General features: G+C 32.6%; 1 long non-coding RNA gene across 1 annotated transcript; it reads right to left on the bottom strand.

Annotated features, from left to right (window-relative positions):
• Positions 1 to 1,658: 1,658 nt before the first annotated feature.
• On the bottom strand, positions 1,659 to 16,878 carry LOC147405041 (uncharacterized). The gene is made up of 3 exons (XR_015178058.1): positions 16,416 to 16,878; positions 16,067 to 16,157; positions 1,659 to 1,941 (listed from the first exon to the last, which is right to left on the bottom strand). It is a non-coding gene; the product is annotated as an uncharacterized LOC147405041 (long non-coding RNA).
• Between the last annotated feature and the right edge of the window lie 1,281 nt (positions 16,879 to 18,159).

Below are 18,159 nucleotides of genomic sequence, written 5' to 3'. Positions count from 1 at the left end.
TTGGAATCGTAAATTCGTCAAAAGTTGATCACTTTTTCATAAATATCTCTAGTGATTAAGCATATATAGATACTATTTTGGATGATTTAATCGTACACTGGATCACTTTCAATATGATGATCATTAATCTCACAAAAAACAATATATTATTGCATTTCTAACCATTTATAAGAAAAAAAATGACTTAATGGTTTTAAAAGATAAAAGCTCTAAATTTTAAAATTCAACATATCCTTTCTCAAGATTAAAAATACCACAATGGATTAAAATTTTGATGATGGTCTTTATTGGAGGAAATCCATATGTAATCGATCCCTAATAATAATAAAAATATTTCTTTTATCAAAACAATCAATCATCTACACCAACATTTATAGAGAGACATGAGAAAAAGAAAATAAGAGTAAGAAACATACGAGTAATTTGTCGATTAGTTCTCACAAATCCAATGACTACATCCTAAAGTTTTAGAGAGCTAACTCAAAATTTTGTTGCGTATGAGATGTCTTGTATTCTGTTGCACTATGTAGAGTTGCGAGAGCAAAGCCTCCAACCCAAAATTTTTAGAGTTACGGAAAAGATAACCGTGTAATATTTTCTTAAGAATTTTCTATTTTAGGAATTTCTTATTTTGAGAGATTAACATGTTTTAATAACTCTTGATTTTATAAATAAAGATCTCTAGGACCGTAAAACAAAAGAGAAAATAGTGATTTTTTTTTTCCTAATCCGTGGACGTAGGCACACTGTTGACCCACATAAATTCTTGTGTGCGATTTTTGTCTCTTTGCCATTTCATTTTTTCACAAAAAAAAAATTTTTACTCAAAATAATTAACTTATTTATAAAGGAAAAAAGTGCGAACCACCCCATTAATCAAGAAGAAAATCGTTCCTCATTGATCAAGGGAATAGCAATTTAAATTCTTTTTTATCTTCTAATGCCACATGGCATTTTGGTAAAAGGTGCATACCTCAATCTTGGGATACACAGATTTGTGTAGAATCATTCTTCAAATGTGTCCATATCTACTTAAGGATAAAACTTGTTGCTCGGATTAAGTATATCCAACATGAAGTTATCCATGCACCCAAACACAACTCCTTCTTAATTTTTAAAGATGATTAGGTTAGTTAGACAAGAATAATTTGATTCTCCATACCTGTTGAACATTAATATAATTATTTTCGAAATAAAACATAATTAACACCGAAAGTCGCGATGGAGTAACATTGAAATGTACATCATGGGATACATTTCTGATGTGGATATGTATCAAAACCATAGATGCTTTATTTTGAATAAAGCATATATGGTTCTGAAACACATCGACATCAGAAATGTATCCCATGATGTACATTTTAATGTTACTTCAGCATTATCCTTAAAGCAATGAATAGTGCGATCACGGTCCTTTTTCTACCATATTAGTTGTAGGCCCCAAATGCTTTAATGTGAAGATGATCACATTACAACAAAATTAGGGTGCTTTAGACATACACCCCCACGTTTTGCTGAATATTTGAGATATCCCCTATATTTTAAAATTGATGATATGTCATGCCCTGAATCCCAACACGAATCCCAATGACTCATCAGTAAGAATCTCGAAGTATGAGGTAAATATACACACAACCTGATAGAATAATCACAGACAATTACACTTATGGAAGGAAAATATACACAACGGAACAACAAAATAACTAGCATACATAAATATCTAAAGTATGCAGAAGTTGTCATCAAATATAGTCATAACCCAATCCTCAATCTCATAATACATTAGATTACAAAATTCTCAACTAACATGTTTCTTGTCTATAACCGCTAAAATCTTCTAATAATCCTCAAATAGATGGTGGCGGCAAGACGTCGACCTGTCCTCCTCAGGGACTTCCTCAAATGACTCCTCATAGAAAAACTCCTCAAAAACTAAATAATCTGTAAAGGTAAAAGATATGGTAAGTAACAGGGAAATGTTATTTAGCGAGATGAACATTGTTTTAACAACGAATCATACATGCACGAGTAATCATCTGAAGAGTTAAGTAATGCAAGTTTTTATAATGTAACATATGATAATGTCTAAGCATACTCAATAAACAGTTATAATAAACTTCAATTTATCATTTTTATCATTTAAAGTATCATATACAACTTTCAAATAAAAAATATTTATCAACATTACCAAATAGTACGAACATTACGGTATAGTCAATAAGAGAGCAGAAGAATATGTCGATATAATCGCCTCGGTTGTGGCAATGCAATGTTCCATACTTAAAATCCAACGTGGAATCTCATCGTTATAATCTGATTTTGTGACCGGTCTAATATACCATGGTTGGATGACCATTTATCCAACTCAGACTGGTCATTAACCAAGAACCTAATACTGGGCTCAACTAATAATGAAGTCGATCGTTTGACGACTACATACTAGCAGTGATCAATAACTAGTCTAAGAGATCCCTCATGTCGAAGCCTATCAAAAGGCAATACATGTGAACCCTACCAACCTTTATATTATACAGATACCTCTTTTACACACAAAGTTCCCCAAGAAAGAAGTACGAGAAATTTTCAGATATCATAAACTATAATATGTTTTAAGGTATCTTATACTACCGAAAAGCATATGACATCTAGTCTTATCTTAAATTGACTAGTCGCTTCCGGATACACATCAATGTGTCACATCAATAGGTTTTCCGCAACTTTTTTTTGATAAATTAATAATTTTTATTTTGTAATATATACTAGTTTCTTTTTATCAAAAATACAAACAAAGTTCAATAGTGCTCTCCAGTGACATATATATATATATGTCTCTCCATCCATTCATCTATCATATCTCATGTGATACTGAGAATGTGAGATATACATACATTTATATATCTATCATGTCTTACGTGGCATGACCATTACATATGGCTGGAGGCATTGTCCTACCAAGCAGTCAAAAACATACATTCTCTCTATCCATCCATCAATTAATTGATCAATCCATTGTCTAACTTCATACATATCTATCAAAATATTTTCACTTTCAAAATTATTCAAAATCTATAAAATATCAATCAATTCCTTTTGATGATTTTGGTTGTGTAAAAAGACTCAGAAAATAAGATATAATCATAAGACATAAAATTGGAAAACTATGAAAATTTGATTAAGTATTAGAAAAAGTGATTTTTCAAATTTATTTAAAATAAAAATGATTTTTTTGTAAATAAAAGCCCTCGATAACATGAAAAATACCATGTAATTTTTATAGCTTTATTCAAAGGAACGGTTAAAATATCGAGTTTTGAAAATCGGGCAAAAACGTCGTAATTTACATTTTGTTCTTAAAATCAAAAATCACATTTTGATACAATGAGATTTGGATCTTAAAATCATTTCCTAAATTTTCAAATAGGGGGGTAAAATCATAATTTCACTAAAGAACTTAAAGTAAATAGAAAGTAACATTTAATTAAATGTTTTTAATGAAATAAAGGGTGCACAAATACGTATATGATGTGGAAGAAACAAAACAGGAACCAGATTTCAAATCTTGACAAAAAAAAAATTCTAATGACTACACCATCAATACTCAACTGCGGTGTCGACAATAATAGAAAAACTCAGAAAAAATTTCTTTCTTCTATAATTTTTTTCACCAAATATTATCCAAAATTGATACAAAAATTATCAAAAACTTTAATTATATAAAATGAACCAACATCTATCAAAAAGAATTATGCAAACACCATTCAATCCATTCAAACATGCGTGAATTTAATGAAATAATCAAATAATGGGAAGAACAATCAAAATCTCAATGATCAAATAAATTTTCTATAAAATTTTCATATAACTAGAGGGTAGAAGGGAAGTGAAAGCGCCCTCGATTCACGAGTGTGGATCCACTTTTTTAGTGTTTTGGGAGTCGTCACCAAGTTTTACAGTCTAGGAACCAAAACATGATTCAAAACAGATAAAAAAAAAGGTACTGATATACGAAAAGAACGGGTTTGGGGGTCACGTTACTGAATTAAAAGTTAAAATAAAAATAATATTTTTTTTTCCTGGGTGACTATGATGGTCGATTCCTTCAAATTAGCGAAAAGCGTTCCTCGTGTGAGTCTTCTTACTTTTATCTCCGTCACTAAATTCCCTTTCGATCTCCTAGATAAGGTATTCTTCTCCTGCATCTGAATATTTTTTTATTTTTTTGGGTGTTTTTTGAGTAAAAAATGGGATTTAGGTATTAAGTAGGGACTTGGGACTTCAGATTTAGGATTTTGAGAAGGCTTGGGAGATTGTGGAGACTCCTTTTTATAGAGTTTTTTGAGAATTTTTCAATTTGACTAGGTATTTTTAAGTTGTTTAATTAGGGTTTTAAATCTTACGTGAAATGAAAATATTTTTTAGTTTTAGGATAACCCCCCCCCCATTTGATGGAAGGTTTTTTATTAAATTTTATTTTAGGTGGAGGATTCTTTAATAAATATCATGTGGGCCCCACTTAAATAAATGGGTCACTACTTAAAATTTGACCCGTGGGCTTAATTAATTACTTTTATTTGTTTAAAATTTTAAATTTAATTTATTAAGATTTCACTTTACATTAATTAATATTTTAATTATTCATTTCAAATTTTTTAATTTAAGGATTTAAAAATTACTATTTTACCCTCAAAGAGGACTTTTGAATTGAGAAGTTGATTTTTGACGTTTTGAAATGCTTTGGAATTAGTTTTTCATAAAGAATTTAATGAGAGTGTCGGTTTGTATCATTTATGGGTTTTTAGTGTGAAATGATCGTGAAATGATCGTGGACTCTATGAGGATGTTTTTGTAATTTTGTCGAATTTTATGAAAATTAGCGAAACGATTTATTTGATTTTAATTTGTTGTTTTATGTGTTTGAAAGGATTTTCATAAACGTAATGTAGGCTCTAGGAATGTTTTGATGTCAGGGGTATTTTGATAATTTAGTCATTTTTTAGTGATTTTTCTCGTAAATCTTCTTTTTGTTTGAAAATGATGATTTTTATGTTTTGGGTCACATTTTTCTAGGGTAGCGTGGTTTCTAAAGTTTTACTTGTTTGAAATACCTTATTCGAATTTTTGAAACATAACTACTAACAACAAAAAATATTAGAATATTCATCCATCATTAGAAATCGTCACAATCGGGTTGACGAGTTAACTAATCAGGCGAATGCGAAAATGGGGTGTTTACAGGAAGGCATCCTACCTCGGACTATTTTCAACTGTTGATCAGAGTTAATGGTCACCTCCGATCGATCATAGAAATTTTCCACCAATGAAAATCAAAATTTCTTGTATTCATGCGTAACCCTCGACGAGGAATACAATTTTCCTTTTTGAGACATAACTTAAATCATTCTCATTTGACATAGATCTGAGTTGCAAAGATAAAGGAAAAAAGGAATTGACTTTTGTTTGGAGAGAAAAATAAGAAAAATCAGGGGCCTGTGTGGATTGATTTTTCTAAGTACTTCTGACTTTTGCAGGGAGTCAGAAGTACTTTAAAGGTGTTTGGATAAATTACTCCTGGAAATAACTACTTTACTGTAGAGTCATTTTAGTGTTTTTTTACTGAGTACCGATGGTGTTACTTCTCTAAACTACTCTTGCGCGGAGCCACAAAATATTGTCAAAATGATGGGATTGGAACAAGTATGCCCCTCATAAATTTTGAAAATTACAAACCTACCCTCAAAAAGGCAATTAGAATAATATTATATTACTATCCATTGATACGGTGGTAGCCTTTTGGTGTAACATTTGAGACAAGTATACCCCTCATAAATTTTGAAAATTACAAGCATACCCTCAAAAATGCAATTGTAGTAATACTATATTACTACCCATTGATGTGGTGGTAGCTTTTTGGTGTAGCATTTAGAACAAGTATGCCCCTCATAAATTTTGAAAATTACAAACATATCCTCAAAAATGCAATTAAATAATATTTTATTATCATCCATTGATATGGTGGTAGACTTTTAGTGTAGCATTTGAATTTGGATTTCTACCGTCCCCAATTACTCACTCAATGATTTATCCATAAGTATTCCAACCATGGTTAAAATTTTCTTATTGTAAGCTTGATGTGAACAATTACACACAAATTTACTATCCATTGATGTGGTGAAAGCTCCTTCATATTTTTAGTGGTTGCATATATTTGTTCACAATATCTTCTATTTGTTTATAATTGTTGGGTGTTTATATTAGTTTTTATAGATAAAAACAATAACTTTTATTTCTTTTGATGAATAATTTATTAAGTTATAATGTTAAAAATAATAACTGATACTTATAAGGATATTTTGATCATTTTAAAAGAATCCAAAATAGTTTCCAAACACAAAACTCTATCAAAAATACTTTTGACAGTACTTTTCAGAACATGCATCCAAACACACAATAGTTATCCACCTACTTCAGATAGTACTTTAAAAAGTATTTATGTTCTAAATACTTCTGGCTATTGTATCCACACGGACCCCAGATTTTTCTCTAGGTTTCTGAAATTTATACTTAAGTGGGGACGTAAGTGTCATTTTGGAATTTATTTCTTCTGAATGCCAATTCGGACATTCTTATACTTTATTTTAGGTGATTTTTCAACACAAACCTAAAGGTGTGATTGGATTCCTCAAATTATGCCTCCAAGTTAACTTTTTACATATTTGGTAAAAGTTGAAATGAAACTCAAAGATTCGACAACTTTTTTGTTTGACTCCAGATTAAAACATGCTTTCAAGATAAAATATGTTTTTCGATCATTAGTGAATTTAGTTTATCTCAAATATTTGAAATTAAATATTTATAATGTTAACTCAACATCAAAATCTAATATTCTTTCCTCGAGATATGTATTAAAATTTTCAAGTCATTACCTATATGCCCCTTGATCCCATTCTTCTAAATAGACTAATGAGAAAAGACCTAAATGTCCTTGTCTTCAACTTTTGGCAAAAACACCCTTGATTTTTCTTCTTAAAATCAGTCATTTTCTTGCTCTTAAATTTCTATGATTTCAAACTATTGGAGTTGAACATTTTTAATCTTATGCTTGAAACTGTATATTTCAAAGCTTGAGGAACTTATGTTGACACAACCACCTTTACTTATAACACACTAATGTTAATGGCCAGAGATATAACAAAATTACATGTCATCGTAGAGGTCGATTATATGATAAATCGATCTCGATCATAATTTTATCATTCAATCCATAAAATAATAAAAAGAACATAGAAAAATAGGGAAGACAAAGATTTTTTACGTAGTTCAGCAAACGTACCTACGTCCACGAGCTCAAGGAGCTGTTTTATTATAAATCTCATGGTTACATGGTCTCCTCACCTCCCTTCCATTTTTCTTCTTTTTTCTCCCTACCTTTTTCTTCCCCTATTTTATAATGGTCTCGATGCCTTTAAATAGAAAAACTCTAAAAATAATCCTAACTCTAATTAAGTTATAATTGACCATATTACCTCTTATCAAAATTAATAATTATATAAAAATAACAATAATCCTTTTAAATTGGGATTCTTCCTTAAAAGATAGAGTCTTCTTCAAATAATGTCACGTGTTCGCCTTAGGATACGTGTTGATGGTGCAGATGAACAATCCGAATGAGAAACGATTTTATCCCTCCACGTAACCCTCTCTCAAATGTGGAGATCAATGTATTAAGATTCGCCTTCGAGAAATACTTTTGACATGAGTGAGTACCATATTTATTTTTTGCAAATTTGATATTTCTTGGAAATTAAATTGTTAAGACTTAATCTTCTTAAACATACTCAACCTCATATGACAAGGACTCGATTCATCTTGTGGATTGAGGCTCGATTTACGTAAAACCGACTATCTTGCCTTATAAAAATTTGTTTCATTCTCCTTAGAATGATAATCGATTTACGTATAACTGACCTTCTTGCCTTATAGAAATTTATTTCACCTCTCTTTCAAGTGAAGCACAGTTCGCATAGAACTGACCTTATTGACTTATTGGATTTTGCATCACTCACCTCATCGAGTGATGCTCGATTTCAAGAAGAATCAACCTTATTGTCTTATTGGATTTTGCCTAATTCGCCTCATAAAGTGATGCTCGATTCCAAAGGAAATTGACCTTTTTGCCTTCTTGGATTTTGCATCACTCACCTCATAGAGTGATACTCAATTCTAAGAAGAATCGACCTTCTCGCCTTCTTAGGTTTTGCATCACTCATCTCATAGAATGAGGCTCAATTTCAAGAAGAATCGACTTTCTTGCCTTATTGGGTTTTGCATCACTCACCTCTAGGATGATGTTCGGCTCCAAGAGGAATCGACGTTCTCGCCTTCTTGGGTTTTGCATCATAGAGTAATGCTCGATTTCAAGAAAAATTGATCTTCTTACCTTCTTGGGTTTAGCATCATTCGCCTCATAGAGTGATGCTTGGTTCCAAGGGAAATCGACCATCTTGCCTTTTTGGGTTTTACACGACTCAATTTATAGAGTGATGCTCGATTCCAAAATGAATCGACCTTGCTTTCTTGGATTTTGCATCACTCACCTCATAGAGTGATGCTCGATTCCAAGGGAAATCGACCTTCTTGCCTTATTGGATTTTGTATCACTCACCTCATGGAGTAATACTCGGTTCTAATGAGAACTGACCTTCTTGTCTTATAAAAATTTGCTAAAGCGACCTGAAAATTTTGAACAAATAGAGATCACAAAGTTTATAGAATATAATCCTTTTAATAAAACAAATTCATAGAATAATTTTTTTTTCTTATAAAATTGGAAGGAAATTAAGTATATTTTTCCTACCTTATTGAAAATTTTAAGGAAAACAATTTCTAATACCATCCTTAAAAATATATTTTTCATGTATTCTCGAGTCCAAGTCCTTAATTATACTTCGACTAAGCCCCCAAGTACAAATTAACCATTTTATTTTATTAATTGGACTTGCACCGAGTCCCCGTGTATACATTTTATCTCGATGGGTTAAAATTACAATCTGAACTTCTCACCTCAACAGAATCCCTAAACTCAATAAAATTGGGTACGAAATCAGCCCTCATACTACTTTTAAATCAAGCTACCTCAAGTAACAAATTGAGTCACATGTGACTCTTATTATGAGCTCGAACTAAACCCCCCAACAACAATAAATTATAAATTGATCTACTTAACTCAGCAGAGTCTGTAGACTCGACCGAGTTAGGGATAGAATTAATCCTCAAATTTTTCTTTTGTCAGGACAATCAAACAAAACAAATTGGATCACATGGGATTCATCTTACGGACGCAAACGGAGCCCCCAACCATTAGTCCCCCACCTTATTTTTATGCTAAGTTGACTCAAGTAATAAATTGTGTCACGTGGCACTTTATTATGCACATAACCTAAGCCCCTGAGTAATATAATCAATTGGCACTATTTCTCATTTCAACAATTAATCAGATTTAGGAATTTTGAATTTAACACATACACTTGGTTGTATCACCGTATTTGTGATACGTCTCTTTGTTTGGAAGACTGTAATGTTCCTATCTCGGCACAACCTTTTTCATTGAAATATGGTGGATCACCTTCCTTTCCCAAAACACCTTGTTGACACTGGCTTTTCATATCAATACCTTTCAATTTTCACACTAGTCCCTTACACTTCCATGTGAATTTTGTTATAGAAAATTAGACCTAACAATATCATTCCCCACCATTGGTTGATGTTGAAACTAGCTTTTCATAGTAGTACCCTGCAATTTTCACACTAGCCCCTTGCACCTCCACATGAATTTTGTTATAGAAAATTAAATCCGGCAATATCATTCCCCACCATTGGTTGAGTGCCACCTTCCACCGAATGATCCTAAGAATAACGCAAGTCCACGCAGGCCCTTCACGTTGAGCCAATTTTTCTCCAGTGGGTCCAGTTTGAAGACTTTGAATTCTAAACTTGTACAAGTCGCCATAATGTAAATCATTTTCCTTGTAACCTCAATTTTTTCCGTTTAGTGGACGACATTAAACTGATATTTATAGCATATGGCATCCTCATAGCCATGAGATTTCCATTCTACGGAAGTCCAAGTTTTATCACCAGGCTTGACAAAACCCAATTTATGAATTACACCGTAGATTACGAAAACCACATTCAAGAATGAATGACTTGCATCTCTCTCTCTCTCTCTCTCTCTCTCTCTCTCTCTTAACACTAGATGAGAGGTCTTTAGGATTTCATTCTTTCAGATCTTTTTTGTCTTTCTTTGCAACCCTACAAATTCGCCACTCACTCTCTCTCTCTCTCTCTCTCTCTCTCTCTCCGTTCATCATCATTCAAGCAAAGTTAGGATATTGCAAAAATTGAGGTGTCAAGTAGGGCTGTGATTGCACAAAATAGAAAGATTAGCGGCACCCACCCACACATAATATTTAATTTCACTGTTTCAAGTGCCACAAGTGAAAGTTGGTGTGGAAATATAAAATCTCAAATCTTATTCACTTTGCATTCTTATCCAAGTACCACAAAACCACATTCAAGAATGGGAACAAGGGAACTATTTACATTAAGGCCATCAATGGGTAGACAATTACCCATTGTATCCGAAATCACTCCATCATTTTTCAGTTCGACTCTCAGGTCTCCTTCGAGTACACATCGTGTAAATGAGTATAGTGGGTTTATTTATTTTACTTATACGGACTCAATAGTCTAACTAAACATTAATCAATGAGGTAGTTAAAAATAATAGTCATTCTATTGCCACCACAATTCATATGTAAACCACCAAAGAATTAGCAGACACACCTTGGGGTGGTGTTAACAAAAGTTGGTGAAGCTCTCAAAAATAAATATACTTCAACTAAAATTAGAATCTAAATAGAAAGTGGAGGATTTTTTTTACCCCCACTCAACAACAAATAAAGACTTCAAATCTTAATTTTCTCAGGTTTTCTTCTCATAACTTTGATATAGTTGAAGAATCCATAGTTAGAAAATTATCTATCTTATTAGGTACCAACCCAAGAGTATCAAATATTCATCGGGTCAATTCTGGTTCCAACAATCTTATACCACAAACTATAACAAACAAGAACCAATGTTTTATTTAGGTTTCGGTTCTAGGTATTCATGGAACCAAACTGCAACCAAAATCTTTGAACTAATTGAAACATTGCAGAAGAGACGTTGGGAAGGTGTGGCATTAGTAAATGTTGTTGTGGCAATAGTAGCTCTCTTTATTTAACATGCATCTAGAATTTTATCTAGTCTTGACTCCATTTTATTTATCAAATTTTTAATGAAATTTAAAACGTCTCCATGTTGTGAATTGCTAACTACGGGAATGATGATTCAAGTAGACTTCTCATAAATGATTTTGAGAGAGAGAGAGGGAGAGTATAACAATCCATTGAGTATCTGTTTTTCTTAATTTATGATGGTTGTGGGAACCATAAAAATGGAGTTTATAAGGTTATTTCAATGTGATAATATGTTGTAATTAGAACAATTTACAAGTGGGCTCCAATGCAGTCCTAAAATGTAGGGGTCTTATTGTCTGTCATCTCGTTAGAAACTATATAAGTTTTAGAAAATCCTCCGATGAAGAGTTTTATTTTTCTCCAATGTTACAAAACCACATTTGTGAACTAAACTTAAGTGTCTTGAACTTGTCTTTGTGCTTCAATCTTGAGTTGTTATGTCGTTTTCCTTTACAGAATTTTGATTGGGAAGTTGAGAATCTTACTCGTTTCAATGAGATCGTGAATTTCTTGATTATTATTTTTTTTATCTTAGTTTTGTTTTCTATTTTTGATTATTAAATCCTATAAGGCATTGAAAAATCACATTGTTACCATAAGATATTAGCAAAAAAATCTTGTTAGGGCATTTACCTTCATTTTAACTTTTTATTCACTTTCTTTCATAAATAATAAATTTATTTTTGTTTCCATTCGTAGAAAATGTCTTCCTCATCTACGCCCCAAAGTAAAGAAGAGATGATAGCACCAAGACTATCTATTGAATACCTAGAAGGAGTTAATTCGTTCTTTAATTTCATAAGACATAATACACATAAATTGGGGAGTAATGATTGGTATTGTTGTCCTTGTGTTTAATGTCGTAATCTTTTAGGAGAAAAGAAAACACTTAAAGATATTCATATACATTTAATATGTGAAGGCATAGATACTTTCTACATTACATGGATCTATTACGGAGAAATCCTCATAAGTGATGTCAATATCGGTATTTGTTCGTTTATTAGTAATCATAATAAAGATGCATTCCCAAGAATGGTATTGTATTATTTCTGTTAATTCTACTTGTATAGTATTTTCCTTTCATTGGATAAAGAAAGAGGGTTGCCATTGATGTAAACATCCTCAACCACCTAACACAAATCCCGATTAGACTTGTCATAAACAAAGTGGAATAAAATAACATACCCTTGCGAACTAGGTTGTTACTCAAATGCTTGAATTATGTGCACAAGCTAACTGAACTAGCGAACCTAAGCTTAAGCTGGTCTTACAAATTGTAGACACCCCATTTTCATACTCACTTGATTAATCAACTCGTCAACCCAATTGCGACGATTCCCAATGATGAATGAATATTCCAATGTTTTTATTTGTTACTAAAAATGTTTCAGAAATTCGAATGAGGTATTTCAAACAAACAAAACTTTAAAAATCACTCTACGCTAGGAAAATATGACAAAAAACCTAGAAATCTTTATTCTTGGACAAAAAGAAGTTTTACGAGAAAAATCACTAAAATGACCAAATTACCAAAATACCCCTGACATTCAAAACATCCCTAGAGCTTACATTACGCTTAGAAAAATCTTTTTGAACACACAAAACAACAAACTAAAATCAAATAAATCGTTTCGTCAATTTTTCCAAAATTTAACAAAATTACAAAAGTACCCTTCATAGGGTTCATGACCATTTCACACCAAAAACCCATAAATGATACAAACCGATACTTCCATTGAATTCTTTATGAAAAACTGATTTCAAAACATCCCAAAACATCAAAAAATGACTTCGAAATGCAAAAGTCATCTTTGAGGGCAAAACGATAATTTTCCAATCCTAAAAATTCAAATTTTAAAATTAATAATTAAAATATTAATATACGTAAAGTTAAACCTTAATAAATTAAATTTAAAATTTTAAATAAATGAAATTAATTGATTAAGCCCACGAGCCAAATTTTTAAGTGGTGGCCCACTTGGGGCCCACCGTAATATTTTTATTAAAAGGCCCCTCCATTTGGGGTCCCAAATAATTAAAAATATAATCAAGGGGTTCTCCCAAAAAACTAAAAAATATTATTTCATTGTACGTAAGAATGGAAACCTTAATTCCAAACCAAAATTCAAAACCCTAATTAAATCCTAATTCGCTTTATCTAAAAGAAATCTAGTCAAACTAAAAAGCTCCCAAAAAATCCTATAAATAAGAGCCTCCACAACCCAATCTCGGAGGTCAAGTGAAATCCTAGGAAAGAGAGGTCAAAAACACTCATCAACCTTTTCAAAATCCTAAATTTGAAGTCTCAACTTCCCACTTAATATCCAAACCCTTGTTTTTGCTCAAAAAACACCTAGAAACCCTTCAAAAACATCCAGAAACCCTCCAAAAAAACTCAAAAAATCATAAAATCCTCAAATCTAGAAGGAGGATACCTCATCTTGGAGATCAGAAGTAGATCCAGTGATGAATAAAAAGTAAGAAAACTCACACGAGGACGTTATCCGCCAGTTTTGAGGGAACTAATAGTCGCAATCAACCAAGTAATTTTTTTATTTATTTATTTTTAGGTCTATTTAGTAATGTAATTTTTTTTGGGAAAATGTAGAGATCAGCGTTTGTCGGGCAAGGTTGGTACCTAACACCTTCCAACCCCGTAACTTGATTTCCGGACCCATTCTTTTTGTAGATCAATGTTTTTATCTATTTAAAGTCAATATTCGATTCTTAGACCATAATAACTAGGTGACAACTCCCAAACCCAAAAAATGAATCCGCAACCCGCGGATTGAGGGTGCTTTCACAGACCAAGAAATGAATTATCTATACCTACCCCTAAAAACCAAGTTCGTCATAGAGTTGTGAACCACTAACTCGAATTTGAACCAACTAACCCGATAACATAGGATCAAACTGTTTAGATTGTTGAGTTTGCTTGAAAGTTAACATTACCCTGCAATGTAGATTTAATTTCAGTGTTAAAAATCAAGTTGATTACTTTCATTCTTCTAGGTACATTGACATAATAGAATCCTTATGTTAGAAGCGTGCTTTGGAAGCTTTTCGGTTGGATCCTACAAAATGGGAAGGTAAAAAAATATGATATATTGATATATGTTCTTTTGTTTTTTTCTTTTTAAGGGTGCAAATGCAATTTGCAGGAGGGATTCCTTTGATATGCTAAGTTAGTTTAACACTTGGGTAGGATTCCTTTCAGTTTCCTTAAATTTTTAGTGGCCTTATGTAGCTTATATTTTTGTATCTTGCTGTTTTGATTTTCTAAATTGTTACTTTGTTACTTTTATAGGTTAGCTTAAGCACATGAAATATCTATTGAGAACAACAATCTTGGAGGTTAGTGTACTGGATAATGGTAAATTTTGGAGGGAATTTTGATGATTTTCTCTCTTGAACTGAGATTCCATGCTCGACACTTGTAAGTATTTTTTTTAATTTTCCATATTAGTGTTATCGTAGACATTAATTGTGGATTGTGGTGTATATTACATTCCCAACGAGATATGGATTTAACTTTCGGCACCAGCACTTTGATATTTTGGGGTTATTGATTGGGGTTGTGTCAAAAGGGAGATAGTTAAGTATAATGAATTTAATTATTTGTGTTGGTAATCTTTCCGAACCACATAAATATTATGTTGTTCTCTTTCCTTATTTGATTTTTATTTTTTGGTCATCATCGTTTCTTGCATCTGTGTTCTATACTATCAATGAGAGTTAATTTGAGGGATCTTTGTGATTGTTGACATGAACATTCTTCATTTTCCTAGTCATTTCTATTTCTTAAAGATCCTTCAAAACTATTCATGGATTAAGAAACAAAATATGGTGAGCAATAAATTGGAAATATTTAGTGATATTATTTAGAGCTATTGTTGTGTGATATGTAGCTATTTTTCGAAAACTCTGCCCTTAGCTTCTAATTCATTGAGGATCCTTTACTTAAATGCTTACAATTGTTATTTGTACCCACTTCTTCTTAATCTTGTTATTTTCATTTTGGTTCTTGTCTTTTTCAAGTGTAACCAGCACCAAATTACTGTTATATGTGTGGAAATGTAACTTCTATATTAAGCTTCAACGAGAATATGGTATAATCTAAAACCTTACAAACTTTATTGTATTTTTTTTATAGAATCCAAGGGAATGATATAATATATCCTGCCCTTGTAGTACCATCTTTGAACACACAAGACATATAAATGTTCAATTATCACAAATGTTGGGCCTCTACTGATCCATTAATGTTCTATTAGTGGTATCCTAAGTATCTATAAGTCTTTTCATGTTCTTTCCTACTGATCCATGAATGTTTGACTCACTCCTTATAGACCTAATAATTATAAATGTAAATTAGTACATTTTGCGCCCGAATTGAGTAGTCGAAAAAAAAATTTTAGGTGATCATTGAGAAAGGTCAATGGTTTTACATGATGCAGTGCCAAAACTGCCGAAATTTTGAGAAAGGTCAATGGTTTTATGCGAATGATTTTCATTTATTTCCTAAGTGTAGTGTGGATGAATGGGTGCATGATGAGGATCTTTATGATCCAAGTAAGTCAAAAATGGTAAAAAAATGACAACTTCAAAGTTTCTTTGGTACATTTGTAATTGTGTTATTCCCTATAATTTTGATCAAGTCAGTTTGACTAACATAAGATTTATTATTATTGTAAGATTATTGCAGTATGTTAGGAAGCCGGACTCTAACCTTAACTTTTAACTCGAGTACGTCATAAGAGTGATACCATTGTATGTGCTTCCTTCAACCTCGTACCAGATTGACTTTTTGTGTGGCATGACATGATATAAGCCCACTCACATGAACACTGGTGTCCCCTGTTTTAGATGAAGATCTCAATAAGCTAAGGGAATCAAGATGAAGGCATGCTAAATTCTTAAGTGGCAGGGATTGACATGTGGATGTCTATGATGTGTGAGATGGTATGTCACGTGTTGATACATGCCCGACACAGCTAAGGTATTTATGTTATCACGGTCGTTATAGTCTCTCTTGCTTTTTTTTTCTTTACATGTAACTTATGTAACTTATTTTTAGGATCTCTCAATTGCACACTAAAATCAGAGAAAGCTAACCTTGATTTGTTTGCAATGGTTTGTACTTCTGTCCAAGTTGATTTCTAAGAGACGACGATGCATAAGCTCCACCCCATGTTGTCTATCATGCTTTGATTAAGAGTTCTTCGCTACCTATAGAAACTGAAGAAGAGTGGAGAAAACGTAAAGAGATGCAATCTGTGAGGCGGATGGAGACAAAGAGGAAACGATCCAAGAAACAGAGGAACTTCAGAGCGAGTAAAGATCAAGTTACTTTGGAGGGAAATAGTGAGGAGGATAAACGAGGAGCAGAAGAAGGTTCAATGATGGAAGCTCTACTGCTGTAGCTCCGAAGCAACAGCAATATATGGCTACCAATGGGTTGTCTTCTTCGATGGCTCTGCCTCTTGGACTGCCCATTTGGACTGGTTCTGCCAAAGAATTCCAAGCACCAGTTTTGCAAGGTTCAGTAGGGTCACAAGGGAGTAGCTTTTCTAGAATTTCTTATTTTGAGAGCAAACGTGGTCAATGTAACATATTCTTCTTTAATATTGTTTTGTTATTTGTAGGATGACAGATTGTTTTTAATTTATAGTGGAATTTTCAAAAAAATTGAATTATATTTTTTTTTAAAGGGAATGTTTTTTTTTTTAAACTTACAAATCCTGAAAAACAACAGCCATGGACTGTCGTATATGGCCTTAGTCGGGAAAAAACGACTGTTGATGACAGTCGTCTTTTTGACGTTTTTAGTCTGTCGCAGAAAAAAGGCGACTCCTTCTAAAACGACGACTCAGACGACTGTGAGGGCAGTCGTTTTACACTTATTATGATGTAGTGATGGCGATGAATGGTGCTCGGGTGCTTCCTCTAACTCCTACTCATGACATGCTTGTTATGTTATATGGAAACACCCAAATATACTACAAATGAAAGAAGACACAAAAACTATATTTAATCACTTAGGATACATAATTTACGTGATTCGACAATATCGCCTACATCCATGGGAAGCGATGATGAATTCTATTAATGAAGAGTCACGATAAATACAATACAGTTTTTAAGATTTTTCAAAAGTGAAATATTATAGCGTCTAGGGCTTCCAATACCTCCAACAGTAGTACGGACGCCCAAAAAAGAGCAATGCTTGCAACATTGCAGGGTAATTATCATTCCCTTTCGGGGTCCTGTAAACCCCAAACTCCCGCCTTCATAAACGTACCTGATCCAACATACCTCCAAAAGATATAATCCAAAGTTAGGGCCATAAACAACAAGTTACTCTATCTTCTGAGGTGATCGTGAGAGATTAAAAGTATTTGTGACTAAAGAGAGCGACGACACGGTGAAGGTCAAATGAAACTGATTCAAGAGGAGCTTGCAAGGAAGATTATTGGGAATTTTAATGACCTCGACTTGGTTTTCAAAGTCAAATCTTTTGTATCACCCACCAAATTCACTGACATTTGCATAGTGAGACTTATAACTTTAGCATGATCTCCACAAATATCTGGTTCTAGAGAAAAATCATTTGATCATTGTCAAACTATCATCTAAAGATGCGTAATACGTGTCTTGGTGTGCTCTTTGTCAAGGACACCTCATATGGTCATGATGGGACATTGGCGACTTCTGGTTGATGCCAATGTGAACATATAAAGTCAAAATTATGGATCAAAGAAAGTTCTTGGCAGCTACCCTTCTTTTCTTCTCAAATACAATCATAAACACAAGGCCAATCACTGATTTCTTCCTGTCAAGAATCTCTGAAGTTATGGGT

This window comes from Akebia trifoliata, chromosome 4, assembly GCF_017979445.1.
Source record: "Akebia trifoliata isolate Shusen 1 chromosome 4, ASM1797944v1, whole genome shotgun sequence".
Classification (NCBI taxonomy): Eukaryota; Viridiplantae; Streptophyta; class Magnoliopsida; order Ranunculales; family Lardizabalaceae; genus Akebia; species Akebia trifoliata.
This window is presented reverse-complemented; position numbering and strand designations above follow the sequence as displayed.